At 41.5% G+C, this 14,873-nt stretch overlaps 1 long non-coding RNA gene across 1 annotated transcript in view; it reads right to left on the bottom strand.

Annotated features, from left to right (window-relative positions):
- LOC142027248 (uncharacterized) overlaps positions 1–14,873 on the bottom strand; it is a 63,635-nt gene that overhangs the window by 15,737 nt on the left and 33,025 nt on the right. The window contains exon 3 of the long non-coding RNA XR_012649066.1: positions 8,763–8,873. This is a non-coding gene — a long non-coding RNA (uncharacterized LOC142027248). The remainder of the gene's footprint in view (positions 1–8,762; positions 8,874–14,873) is intronic.

Raw genomic sequence — 14,873 nt, 5'->3', positions numbered from 1 at the left:
GTCACTAGAAAACTATCTTTGCTGTGTTTTGAAGAAGATGGAAGCAGTACACTAATTATCAGCCATCTGTGATGGGAGCTAGGGACTCTCCATCTCTCTCTTCCCTTCCTGCTTTTATACATAGACAGATTCAGATCAGAATCCCTGGCGCATCAGCCAAGGGATAAAAGCACATGCGGAAGATCCCTGTTGTGAGCTGGTATGTGTCCCACAAATGAACATCAAAAAAAGGATTGGCTAATCATCATTTTCTTTTGAATATTAAGGACAGCAAAAGAGAAAAAGCCTGCCTGCCTGATCCTATGATGCTTATACTGAACAAACAGTATAATCCAGCCACAGGCCAAATACCCAGCTCTCACACAGCATAACACTGATACCCACTTCACATCTGCAGGAGCCAAGGAGGCTTGTGCAGGGCTGCCGACACACTGACACCTCCAGCCACCAACATGACTGTGGGCTACAGTCAGGCTGTGCACACAGATGTTTTCCAACCCTGCATTCTCTGGGGTGGTCAGAGATGGGGCCCACTGTTTAGACATCCCTCGTCACCAAAGCAGGGACTGTCCTTCCTGGTAGGTGGACAGAAATCAGGAGAAACCCAGAAGAACACACGTCAGCTGAATTTTCCTAGCAGCAGGAACATCCTTTTGCCAGACATTGCTCTACCTAGGACCTCCTAATCTCTGCAGATTTATATAAACTAAAAATTGTCCTGGACTCATAAGTCACACACCAAATGTTACTGCACTACTAGACAGAAAACCTAAAGAAGAAATTCTCCTCTGGAAAATGCCAGACTCTTAAGCTATCGATATTATGAAATTACATTTCAGTACCTGTAATGTTTGGAGAAGCTAACTTCATCTATGAACTCTCTTGCGTCATGTGCCTTTGCCTTTAGGAATAACTTGAACTGATTTTTTTGAGATTATTGCTGATGCAGCTCAGCAGCATTTGGACTTAGTGCAGAACTGGCTGTGATACACACAGCAACTTTCTCTCTTTTCCAGATTAAACAAGCTGAAAATAATTTCTTCTACAAGATAAAGTAGAAATTACACTGATTGTTTCAATAAAATATTTTCAAACTAAAATGTCATTAAAGACTAGACTCCCCAAAAGTTTTAAGCATTTACATTTTCCTAGATAATAAAAGGTGCCTGTGATGAGCAATTTTAGGAAAGAAGAATGACAGAAGAAATGGGAGAAAGATAGCATATAACATTAATTTTCTGAATTTGTTTCCCAGCAAAAAGTAACCTGAAGAAAATCATAAGAGTAGCAGTAAAAGCTTCTTTTTCCAGCAATAACTTTGTGGTTTGAGGTTTGGGGAACTCAGCTTAGTTTCAAATTCATTGGGAACAGCCTTTCCAAGGTAGATTTATCAGATGATGTAAGGGAAATTGGGGCACCCTCTCCACCTTTTCCTCTATCAGCATGAATTATCACAGAACAAACTTCCATGCTGTGTGATAGCTAGTCCACACATGCACAAACTCACATTTCTTTCTGCTTCATCTGCTTCTACTCTGACCCTGAATTCTACTGGAACCAGTAAGATTTTGCCTGGAAAAAAAGGTAAGATTAGGTCCACTGTGTTTCTGCAAGGCAGGTGGAACATCAGGCTCCAGGGCACCATATTTCAGCATCAAGCTGCTGAACAAAAGCAAGGAATTTTGGTATGTGGAAAGGGAAAAAAAAAAAAAAAAAAAAAAAAAAAAAAAAAAAAAAAAAAAAAAAAAAAAAAAACAATCAAGCTCTCTGCATTGCTGGAACCTGAAAAATAGTCTCTTTGGGAGTTGTGAGGGATGAAAAGAGATAGAGATCTTCTCTAACTTTTTTTCTAAGCTGATTCACTCCTCAGTGGTATAAATTGTGTTGGGAAGTGCAATTGCTATCTCTTAAATAGATCTTGCTGTGGATATAATAGGAAACTTTAACTTGCTTCTAAAAACATAATTACGGGTGAGAATGCAGTGAGCAGCCTGATATTACAAACTGATAATGCCATTCCCTGTCCCTACCCTAGTGCTATAAATCACAGTTAATGACATGAAAATCAGTAAAAATTCAGTGGCATAAAACAAGTTAGAAGAGTATCAGGATCACTGCAGTTTGAGAGTACGGACACTACTGAGTGCTTAACTTTGAGACAGTGTTTTTATTTTTTGTGTTCAGTTTCCTCTTGACATTCTTTGTTACAGAATGAAATTGCTTCTCATAAGAAGAGGAATCCATGGAAAGTTGGAAGCTGTTCCATTTCACACTTGTCTTAGGCACACCATCCTACCTAGTCCTGCCCAGAGTCCTAGGGAGCCAAGTTTGCACTTTGCTATAAGGAGATGGCTCATGCTGAGACAGTGCCCTGCTGTAAAACTCTGGTTTTACAGCCAACTGTACCAACTCTCAATATAAGACAAGTCATTGTTGGGAAAAAAAAAACCTTTGAATTGCAAGAAAATTAAAAGCAAACAAATCAACACATACCAAAACAAACCACCCAACTTCACTGAACTTGTTCTTTGTGTAACAACTACTCTCTTTTGGTAAATTAACAAGGAAAACAAAAAAATTCTCCTTAAATTTTGCGTTAAGCTCTTCCTTCCCTGGAATCCAAGCATTGGCTCAGAATTATTTACACTCTTGATTTTCTTTTGCTTCTGTTTCTTGTAACTGCCTCTCCTCTGTTCCCATACTGAGCTTTCATCTTCTGTACTATTTTCCAGAGAACAATTCTGCCCAACAGAGGGAGGCCAAGATTTAGTAACACAGGTAATGATTTCATCAGCCCTCCCTATGGAAGCTTGAATGAAAATATAAAAGATTGTATGGCAACAAGGGAGAGACAAGTCCCAAACCTGCCACTGCCTACCAGGTAGCTTTAGGGAGGTCAGTTCACCTGTCTGGTCTGTCTCAGCTTTCTGTCTGTAAAATAAGAATGAAGACATATCCTTACTCTCAAAAGATCCTGATTTTTAAAGTGATTTCTGAAACTTGTGCCATTTATCAGATATTCAAGGACAGAAACCAGTGAAGAGGGGTTTTCAGAAACCATTAGATGCTTTGCCTGATGGAAAAGAATGTCATATAGTAAATCTCAAAAAAAAAGCTGGTGGGCTGAGACAGTATTCGTCCACGTCTTTGCCACTGAAGTCAAGTTTTCAATATTAATATGTCTTGAAATGATGCTTGTAATAAGGACAGCAGCATACAGTTGAATCTGCATGGTTCTCCATTGGATCTTTGAAAGTATGTTGGAGAAATATTTAAATAACTGACTGGTTTATTTGAGGGCTTACCTTCCTATACAACACCTGAGAAAACGCAGATAGAAGAGAAAATTTATTCAAGAAATTATCATTTTGTTCCACAAATATGGATTCAAAAATGCTAGGAAGGACAATATTTTATCATGTGAAGCAAAAGCTGTAGCAGTTTTTTTGAACACAATGTCCCCTTAAATATTTGAAAGGGCCCTGCATTTTTGACTTCTGAAATACATGTTTTTAAACATGGAAATTGAGAAACCTACTAAGAAGTCTGTCTGCTGACCTGTTTTCTGCACTGCACACATTTCACTCCCAGTCTTCCCAAAGAGAAGTCAATGTAAAGCTGTTGTTGGCTGTGGTGGATGCAATGCTGTCCTCTTCCAGTTGGTCTCTGCCAACCTGAATCCATGCAATTTTGCAATCTAAGTACCTTACGAGGGCACATTCTACCAGGCAGTGAAACACTGCAGAGGCACCCTGAGCCAATCTGCAGACTGCAGAATAGGTACACACAGACAAGGCTGGGTACAGCTGCTTCTGGGGGGAACAAGGGCACAGCCACTCCAGACACAGAATATGGTAGGAATGTACTAATATAACAATATACCAGGTGTGGTTTCCTTGCAGAGGGGAGAAATCTTGGTCCTGTGAGATGCCCTGCAGTCTCCTCCCTGAGAGCTGAACTAGTTAGATCTATCCAGAGTCTTTCCCCACCAGGAGGTACAACCATGGTTGACTTCCCAAGCAGAAAAGCTATAAAAACCTAATGGGGGAGCTGGAGGAAAGGAGAGGTGACAGCACTGTTAGCAGAGCTTAATTGCAGGGAATTTTGCCCTCCAGCCCTCACACACTTTTCTGCATCACTGCCACTCTGATGTGGGGATGTTCTTGAGAGAAGAAGCAAAGCTCTAAATGCATGTTTTTATATATATATATATGCATAGATATACCTTTTTAAATATGTGTGTGTGTGTGTGTGACTGTGTAAAATTATTCTTACTAAAAAATGCAACCACATCCCGCAGTCTGAGAGGTTCAGCATATCTAATTTCTCTTCAGAGCAAACACACAGAGGCACAGAGCAATGAACATCCCCTGCTGTTAGCTGTTTTTTAAAAGAGCCCCACTTTGCTTTTCAGGCAGCTCTTCCTCACAGCAGTATTGCCGTGTAATTTCAAGTCATAAAACTAATACCAAGCGCAAGCTAGAGTAAATACAGCTGCCACACTTTCCCCCCACCCCAGCCATAGCCTCTCCACCTTTCTGGAGTGAGTCCCTTTAGGGGCTCACCTATGCATACTTCATCTGCCTCCCTCCTGCCTGACACAGATGTGGGATTATTTTCCTCAGGCAGGGATGAGGAGGGTTCAGAAGAGCTGGTGTACTACCCCCATTGCTGGTTTCCACCTCGTGTCAATTATCTGGTTTTGTACATTGAAAAGGCTCTGGTAATGTCCCAATTAAATGATGCAGTCACAGCAAGGGCCTTCGTATGCTCGGGAAGGAACATTACAATGGAGGAGGTGGGAGGAAAAAATCCATCAGGTTGGCTGGAGGGGCTATATAAGCACTTTTGTAAGAGGTCTGGTCTGATGTGAAACCCAGGGCAAGCAAAGCAAGAAGAAGATGGTTGGGCCACTGTATCACTGCCCAGATGCATCCTCCCAGGAGCAGAGAGGAATGGGCAGCATTGCAGCTCTGCACAGCATGGGTCTGCTTCTTCCCTCTGGCTCACACGGCTAACAGCAACAATGCAGGGGAAGAGGATTATTTACCTGTATGTAGCTCTGCCAACAGCCACAGAGGAGGGCAAAGAGAAGAGGAAAATAAGAGGGACAGTGGCTTTATGCACTGTGACAGAGAGTGATCCACTAAATCAGAAAGGAGGGAGCAGCTACCCTATCTGTCCCAAGCAAGTGGGAACCAGTGGTGATGAATGCACCAACAGAAGATGCACCTGCATGGTCCCAGTAACACAACATCAGCTGGAGGCTTGTGGCTGGTGCCACTGGTGTCTGCAGCAAGTGCATGCAGGTGTCCCTGACTTCCAGCAAGTCCCTGAATGTCAGGGGACCTGTGAGCTGCTGAAATACAATCTCCTTTGGAAGGGAGAAACCCTATCCAATGAGACCAGCTCAGGGGAATGCTCCTAGAGGAGCCACCGTGTACCACAGGTATCTTCATGGGCTGTCCCAATGGTCAGAGCGATTCAAAGCATGAGGGTAAATCTTTGTGGCTTGCTCAAGAGGAACTTGAAAATTTAGTGAAAGGAAAAGGTGAGTTTACTGCAGGTCTTTCCGCCTGCTAAGTATGAGTCAGCATCACTGTGGATCTTTATATGGGGCAGGCCTTTTGTGTTTTTTATTTCTCCATTTTCTACAAAACACCGACACAGATGCCAGGGTCATAATCCAGCTACCACCAGTACTGGGTGCCCAATTTCTGTGTTATCCATGAATGTGAATGTCTGGCTAAAAGATACTGGTGCCTCATGTAAGAATAATGCAGGCTCAGCCAAAAGGAATCAATTCTAAATGGAAGCAAATGAACTGGACTGGTAGATATATAAGGTGAAAAAGTGAATTTATATACACAAAACAAGCAAAAGAAGAGTTAAATTGCAGACAAAGTCCACTCTTTTTAAATGGGTCATACTGATTTTGTCCAGTCCTTCCAAAAAAAAAGAGGAAAGTAGAAAGCAGTACAGTTCTAGAATAAGTTACACAGAGATGCTGTGGCATCTCGTCCTTGGAGGTTTTGAAGGCTCAGCTAGACAAAGACACAGACATCATGCTGGCAGCAGTCCCGCTTTGAGCAGGAGGCTATACTGCAGAGCTTCAGAGGTCTCTTTCCACCACCATTTCTATGATTTTATGAAAAACACTGCAAGCTTCTCCCTGAAGAAGGCTGAATGAGCATCCTAAAATCACATGGATTTGAGAGTATTCAGCCCTCTTGATATCAGACCTGAAATTCAATGTTTATTTTGCATAACCTTCTCAAACTATGCCTGCTAGTAAAGCTGCCATTCTCAGCCAACTAGTGGTAACTAAAAATCCATGAAAACCAACTATCTTAACTTGTTATACCACTAATCTTCTATAGGTAAAAAAATGACTTATGTGCTGATGCCCTTAAATGACCACTTCCAGGGAGCTGATCGGTTCAGCATGAAGCAAAGGAACACCTTTAAAAATGGACAATTATTTCTCCAATCAATAGCTGTCAGTAATAGATTGAGTACTCTCTAAATGCATAATTTAATTTCACAGTCCATTAATTTTCCGCCTTCTTAGCCTGCCATCGTACTGGCATTAAGTTGTAATCTTTAATCCAATGTGGGAATACTTCAACCTTTAACCTTTAGGTTTCTTATTATTTCTTACCTGATACTTTATGTTCTCTGTGCTTGAATAAAATGAAGCTGAAAAGAAAAATCAAATTAATCTATTCTTTTTGATTGGCAGCCAAAAAATAACTGAACTTTGAGAGCAGGAAGAAAACATTCTGTATCAAAGCCCATAGGTTTCCCAGAAAGACTGTAATTAAATTGCAGTTCATAGAACCATATGAACATAAGAATTGTCAAAATGGCTCTCACTAGCATCCTAAATTCTGTAAGAACCAAAGAATGCTGCTTCAGAGGAAAAGAAACATTACACTACAACAAAATATGTGATTATATGTACTACTACGAGGAACAAGCTAGTTCCTCACCTAACTGATGGTCAACACACATTTCCATAAAACAAGAATAATAAAATAAATAAATGCAAACAGATAAAAGCAAACACTATAAAAAGCTTTTTAGAAAGAGATAGTATAAAGGGCTTTAATTGGGGGAAAAAAATTAAGTTGTCTTTGGCACCTCTTTTCTCAGATATTATGCCCCAGGTGAAGTTTGTCTCTCATAGCTGATGGCACTGAATTTGGGCATACTTGTCCGCTTCAGCCATGAGTCTGGTTTTCCATTCTTGGTCACAGGGTAGGTCATGTCACTACAAAGCTGGCTACAGACTGAAGCTGTGTGGGTCCTTCCTACACTGGTTGTGAAAAAATGGCCCCCAAACAACTTTTCCTTGGATGGCAACTAACAATCTTGTCAATTTTTGTTTCTTGTCCGGGATCTCTCTTTGATTTCTGCTCAGGAGTTTGACTTTTTCTGGGTTTTAGGGTGTCAATGGGAGGTGTCTAAAATAGACCTGTAACCAAAGCAGCAGGGCCCCATTCAGAAAATATGTAGTGCAGAACATTGCTGCTGTCGTATTCCCTAGCCTCAGTTTAAAGCTGTTGAGCAGCTTATTAATTTCTGACTGATGCTGCAAATTGAGCAGACATCTTCATTGAGCTTCCACAATGCAACCTATAGTTTATTTTTTCCGAAGGGTGACAACTAATTCAGAAGCCATCGATGTATATAAGGAGATTAATTTGTTCCATCCGATTTGTATTCCCTTGCAACCATCAACAATGAATGTAATTTACCATCATGTTGCCCAACTGTCTCCAGCTACCTGCAGTAGTCTTTTCATCAGCAAGTTTGGCCACTTTGCTATTTAAACACCTTCACTCAGTAATAGCATAAACCATTGTAAATTTAGGAAGCAAATTCCCCTCCAGGTAAATTAATCCAGAGCTCCTGGTAGCAGCCAGTACATGAAATGGGGCATAGGAGATAAATTATTATGTGGGTTGCATATGGCATTCTTACATATTTATGCACATGAAATTAACTGTAACTGCCTTCTTCCCCATCAACGTAGCAATACATTTCTAAGGTGCAGGACTGTTATTATCCTTTTCTTACTGTTGGGTGAGCAAACAGATTAAGGACTCAAATGCCTGAACATGCTTCTGCTATTCTGTGGTATTGACAAGTCAAGTGTTTGCTTTTACCATGTGGAAACCAGGAGGTCTTTCAGGTTCAACTAGCCCTTAGCAGAGAAAAGTCAATGTCAGTTGATCAGTCAGTTAAGACTGACTCACATTCATGGCCAGGAAATTATTGTGGCCAGGCAAATGTCCCATAACTCAGTGATGAGCTGTGTGACCTGCCCAGGGCCAAACAAGGATTCAGCAATGGAACTCATAGCATGACTCAGACCTACAATAATTCTCTAAGTATCCTTCTGCTCAGGAAGGGAGTAAGCAGGGCTACTAGTCTGTAAAGTGATATGAAGTACTCCCAGTGCCTTTTGTAATCCATGTATTGTATGTATACTCTGCCTTCCAGAAGATTTACCCCATCCTTAAGGATCTGAACTGCACTAATGCACCCCACACAGGGTCACTGCTCAAGATCATGCTGGTACCACAGTTACCGTTACAATGGCTGCACTTTCCAAAGGCACGCAGAGCATGATAGATTGGACAGTTAAAATTAAACCTAAGCAAATGATTAATATGGAACATCTGAAAGCCTCAGGATTCTGCTGTGAGTGTGATTTATAAGTATGGTATTGTGATAATGTCAGAAAACATACCAACCTGCCAATTTCATTTCAGAAAGTCAGTGAACTTCATAATCCTCTTAATTCCAACTTCCCTCTGCTTCTGTCCAGCTCCCTTTCAGCTTTTAACACACCGCAGTTCAAGTCACTGTGCAAGGAAGCAGAATGAATCAGGCAGCGAGTGTCACTTGTGATTGACTTTAACAACCTTCTCCCAAGAGGAGCACAGAGAGGCCCCCAGGACAAGTCTGTAGTCCCACCAGGAACAGGAGAGTGAGTGAGAGAAAGGGCAAGGGGCAGGTGGGAGGCTATTGTGGGGAGGTTTACTTACTGATGTGAGCATGACAAGAAAAAACAAAATAGGGGTTGTGCCTCCAAACCACTCTACACCAATAGCATCCCAACACTTAAAAAGAGAATTTCATATTCGTGAAGGCTGTCAGTCAATTCACAGGTTGGAGATGTATGTCCAAATGTCTGTAGCCACATTGTCTTTACTACAGGTCTTGCCAGTGTGCCTCAGTCCTGACTTAAAGTGTTACCTCTAGGTGTGTCAAGGTCACCTACTCTGTAGCAATAAGTCTTTATTTTCAATGTCTGCTTCAAGGAGTAACACTCTGAAGAAAGAGGCACAGCAGCATTTAAGGAGGCATCAACCACTTTGATTTGAAGTGACAGGAGGAGCTGTCTAGCACCTCCCCATGGGTTTTTTTGGCTAGAGGAGAAGGGCATAGTTGCACGTGACTTTGTGATGACCAGCAGAGTAGCAACAGTGAACCAGCTGTGTGTCTCTTGTGCTCCTATATAATGATTCCAAGACAAGAGAGTCTGATGCTGAGACTTTATCGAACTACTCGGAGGGATCAGAAGGGACACAAGGATGACTGACTGCAAAATAAAGTTATTAAATTTGCAGGGGCTGAAAGAAGACCTGCTACAATCTTGCCCATGCATGAAAGAGGATGTATATGACTAAAACTCATCGTGAAGTATATCCAAACTTTGTCTACACTTATTCTGTCCTAATATGCATGAAAAAAACAGCAAACACTTCCCCCAGTGCAGTGCTCTTTGTGTGAAATGCAGCACTAGGCTGGCAGATGACATTCAAGAAGCAACGGAGAAGGAGGATTTCATGCTCTGTGGGATCTCTGGCTTTCATAGTCAGTATTGGCTTTGATTTACCTAGAAAAACTGCACATCAATTCTCTCAGGCCATCAGCAAGTTATCTACTAATAGGGAAGAGACACAAAAACAATTTCCTGAATCTTAAAAGGAACAAAGTCACTGTAGGAAGGAGGTCAGAGTGGTGAGGAACAGAGTGAGATACGCAACCAAGTATGCTGCTGTCGCACACCACCACGCCTTCAGGAATTAGCAGCCCAGCTAGGTTTCCTAAACAACCTCATGCTCGGAAAAGTACAAACAATAATTGTACAAAGGTAAGTCACCATAGCCAAATAAAATTCACCAGAAAGAATAAGAACAGACTGAAATAGAAACCCACAGACTGATCATCCTGGAGAACTCAGTTAATTCCAAGGAGGTCTCTAGAGTTTTCCCACATTAATATTCAAAAGTCATTACTTTGAGGCTTCAAGCTTTGTGAAATGATGAATACCTGCAGGCAAGACAGAGAAGACACTGCAGTGATGGACAGTATATACCTCTAAATTACATACTTTGACCTCCTTTTGAGGAGCAGAGAGTTAAGGCTGGGAACAAGTATCATCTGCCAGGACTTCAGAAAGTTGCACCATGAATGGGTTTTGCTTCCTGCAGCAATCCAAAGTGCACTAAATGAGTCAAAAACCTAAGGTTACTATATGGGACAGAAGGTTTTCATGGAGGTGGGAATCCAGTGACCACAGCCATGGTCTTACCAAGCTGTCTGGGCTGCAGCCACAGGAGACAAATACTCCATGAATGTCCTGTGCAACACGAGACTGAGTAACACTCCTCTTCCAGCAGACAGAGGGATCTAACAGATAACCTGTTCTTGTCTCCACTGCACCAGAGCCACCGCTGCCCTTCAGTTTCCACAGTTTCTATTTAAAGCATCTATGAGTTAATACTTGCACTGTACTTGCAAGTCATCAGAGAAAGAGGATTAGGTCTGATGTGTCTGTAAAGGATATAAAGACAAAGTGTGTCCCTTAAGAAAAGATGTTAAAGATGCATAAGGTGAAAAACAAACCAGGCTTTTTAGTAAAGATAAAGAATTATTTAGCTTCTGGCAGATTAGAAGCAAACTGTATTGCTGACTGGGGTATGTCTATGCAAACAGTGTCTTTCCTTGTTCTCAGACTCTCAGACTAATTACTGTGTCCAATACCTGCATTTTTGTTAGGTGAAATACACTCTTAAATAGAAATAGAGGTTCATAACAAGATACAGGTATCATTTATGTCACATTTAGGTAAAGCTTTCATCCAAATAACAAATTATTCACTGCAGGTGTGAAACCAAAACAACACAGTTAAAGATGAGTTTGCCTTGCACTGAGGTAAATGTATATTTTCCAGCAGTTTTTTTCCCCATATATATCTGAAATACAACAGTCATTCATTATGCTTTTGATACTGGTAAGGCTATGAAGAGTTAAATGCACAGTTCTGTCCTCTTATGCAAGAATACCAAGAATGTGGCTACTTTTCTTCTTGTGTGCAAAATGGTTTCCCAGCCTGACCACCACAAGCATATCAGTCTCAGCATACTTTTCTCACTCTTGTTTAAAATATACTACACAGTAATGATATAAACCCCTTCATACACCCATGTCCTGAAATGTTTTATGTGGTATAAAGAAAGGAGGTACAATATCATTACTGAGGAAAATGACATAATACATTCTCCATAAATCATTTCAAAACCAATTGCCACAGCTTTGAACCTGTCTTAATTTTGTGGATTAATCTTAATCTTGTAATACAGATGCCATCCTGCAGCCTGTAACACAAGCTATCAGCACTTACGTGACCTGAACTGTACATTTAGCATTGCAAAATACGTTATATAATTAACTGGCTATATGCACATGCAGTAGACCGATATCTGCCAAATTACATACTGTGGTTTGCCCTTTAGTGCCTTAAGTATAAATATAATGAGTAAAAATGATCAACACCCCATTTTGGCATGAAATTGATTTTCAAGGTATGCCATTTTCATACATAAAGTTGCATTCATGTATTACACTGAAATGTCTCACCTCAACAGCTACACAGCATGAGATTGATTTATTTTGTAGCTGGAAAAGACAAACTTGGAATCAACAAATAAGATTCTGTCCCTCCAGAAAGACTCTATTTCAGCAGTTGCCATTCTTGCCCATATGAAAGATTTCTCCTCATATCCACCCAGTTACGGAAACGCACTCCCAGGGAGGGAAGGGGGCAGGCAAGAACACACAGATGAAAGAAAAGAAGTGGGTTTTTAAACAGATAAGGTAAAAAGGAAGGTCCTAGCTTTTTATGTACAAGCCACTGTCAGAGTAACATGATTTCCCTAAGATGTTCCCAGCCACCCCTGGAAGAATTAACAGGCACAGTCAGATGTGCTGTTCCTGGCCCAGCTTGTCCAGGTAAAGAAGTTTCTCCCCAGCTGCTTGTCCCTCCTTCACATCACAGACTATTGCCCCCTCACAGCTACAGCATAACATCACATATGATCACTCCCTATTTCAGTTCAACCAGGTTTGAGCATTAGCAGAAGTACTTAGCAGCAGTCCTCTTCCAAACCACTTTCACCAGCCTGGTCATAAATTATACTGCAACAACAAACTATTGCTACTGCTAAGCAGAGAAGCTTGCCCATTCTCAGACTCCACAGCGTGCTTCAGGGTGGTTTGCACCCACCTCCAAGGGCTCTGACTTTTGTGAAGACCGTTTCCAATGCTCCAGGGAACATCAGGCTAGTGTTCAAGACAGGGATCCTGCCACATCACATAGGGATCCTTAAATATAAAATGTAAGCCAAGATTCAGATTCATAATCCAAAGCATCTCTTGCTGATACTATGCTCAAAAAAGGGAGAGGGGCAAATAAATTCTGCTGGGTTTTCCCCCTCAAATACAAGAGGCTAAGCATTTCAAGATCTATACCTCCCCATTGCTGCTCCTTTCTCCCTCCCTTCCACCACAGGAGCCCTGGTGTGAGAAGGTTCACCTACTTATAGAGAGTACTCTGGAGTCTCAAGGGTGAGCAGGCAAAACTGCTTGCACCTACAGTGCCATGAGTTTGCTGCAGACTAAAGATTCAGAATAATTTTTTAAGTGCTTGGGTTTTTTAAGTAAGTTGATGTATTTTTCTTTTTTCCACTCTTCCACTAGCATATCAACATGAATTGAAAGCTGCTTCATGGGAAGATGTGAAGGGAAGGCATAAAGGTTGGCATCTATAGAGTACCACCTGCCAGGCTTAATACAAGAAGACATCAGGTTTGCATGCAGATTTTGGGTGCCTAACCTTCACAGCCCAGTCTCAGCTATGACTGGTGTCCTCTGGACACAGCCAAGGAGATGCAGAACAGCTGATGATAGCATCAGTTGCAGGAGTGTGCCAGCTAGTCTGGTAGCTAATCCTGTGTACATCACCCAACTCTTTCTCCCTTTCATAAGCCGCTCTGCCCATTTTCTCAGTCCCTGTTCATATGCCAGAATATAGCAGTGATCTACCTATTTGCACTTTAGACATCCTCATACTTCCTGCTGGGGCTGCAAGGGTTTGATGGGGTTATTTATGGATCAGAGAAATTAAATCCTGTTTTCCAGCCCTTTATGCACCTGGAATGAATGGGGAAATTTTGCCTGTGATGTTCTGGACAATAACTGTGAAATTTCATAGAGTGTAGCAGTTTCTTAAGATCTAGGGATGGGATTTTTTATTATTGCTTTTGAAATAAAATTCTTGTTGGTGCCTCAGAAAGCCTTCCTATATCTATCAATGACATCAGGAAGAAAATATTAGCCTTCTGTGCAGTAGCAATTCTCTATTGAATTAACCACTAGGTGGGAAAATCATTGTGCTGGGGAGCAGGGAAATTTCCACAGATGTCAGGGTTGTTCCTACTGAAATACTCCATAGCTGTTCTTTGAAGTGAATGTAGTCAGCAACTTGAGATTAATATGCTACTAATGACACTATGAACATGAAATACAATGAAAGAGGTTTCTGTGTTTTCTGAACCATATAGTTGCTGTTTGAAAGGTAGCATTCAACATGGAAATGTAACTAGCAGTCCTTGTCCATGGCAGGGATTTTCTTGTAATCTGTTTTGCAATCCATTATTAAGAGCTTTCCTAGGGACTTCATGCAATATAGATTTTAGTGCATGTTTTAGTGTTAGCAAGGGTGAGGTCTTGTTGTTTTACAAGTCCCTGGTATCCCTATGACAAATTTCCAATAACGTGTAAGAAGATGGCCATTTCTTGATGACTGGCCCCCACATTACCGTCATTTCATATGACAGATCAGAGACAATCCCTTCTGTTGCTTACTTTTAATACTGCTCTCTTGTTCTCAGTTGCTTTAACCCCAATTTGCTTTTATGGAAACAGAACCCATCCCACTCCCTGCAGAGTGAGAAGTCGTCTTCTCTGCTGTTTTCACAAATAACTCAGTGACATTTCAAGCCCAGGTGATGAGGGGAATTTACCAGTATCTCTCTCCGGGAGAGAATTTACCAGTATCTGATTAATAACGTGGTGGCCATTTCCCACTGTGTTTAATTGCAGCCTGGTCTCCTTAGTCTGTTGAGAGCTCATAGGATGCGCATGAGTTTAACCACCATACAGCTCACGTTTTGGGTCTCTCTTCGCACACGGTTCCTAGGCACTCTCCCTACCTGAAAAAAACCTGTCATTTCAGGTATGATGTTCCTTTCCCACCACTGCCAGGAAACAGCCCTCTCCAACACATCATGCCTAAATGAAAAGCTCTTACCACCCATGCAGCTGCACAGGCATGAAAGTATTTGGTTGGTGCTTGGTGGCCATCTCCACCTCACCCAGGTTTCTTCCCAGTGTTCCCAGCCTATTTCTCATCTTAGAACAGTAAAGACACTGTATAACAGAGCCATCAAACAAGGCAGTTGGAAGACACCTCTAGAGGGCATCTGGGCTAGCCCTCTCAAAAGCAGCATCAACTT

Source organism: Buteo buteo, chromosome Z (genome assembly GCF_964188355.1).
Source record: "Buteo buteo chromosome Z, bButBut1.hap1.1, whole genome shotgun sequence".
Classification (NCBI taxonomy): Eukaryota; Metazoa; Chordata; class Aves; order Accipitriformes; family Accipitridae; genus Buteo; species Buteo buteo.
Note: the sequence above shows the minus strand (reverse complement) of the source record. Positions and strands in the feature narration are given on the sequence as shown.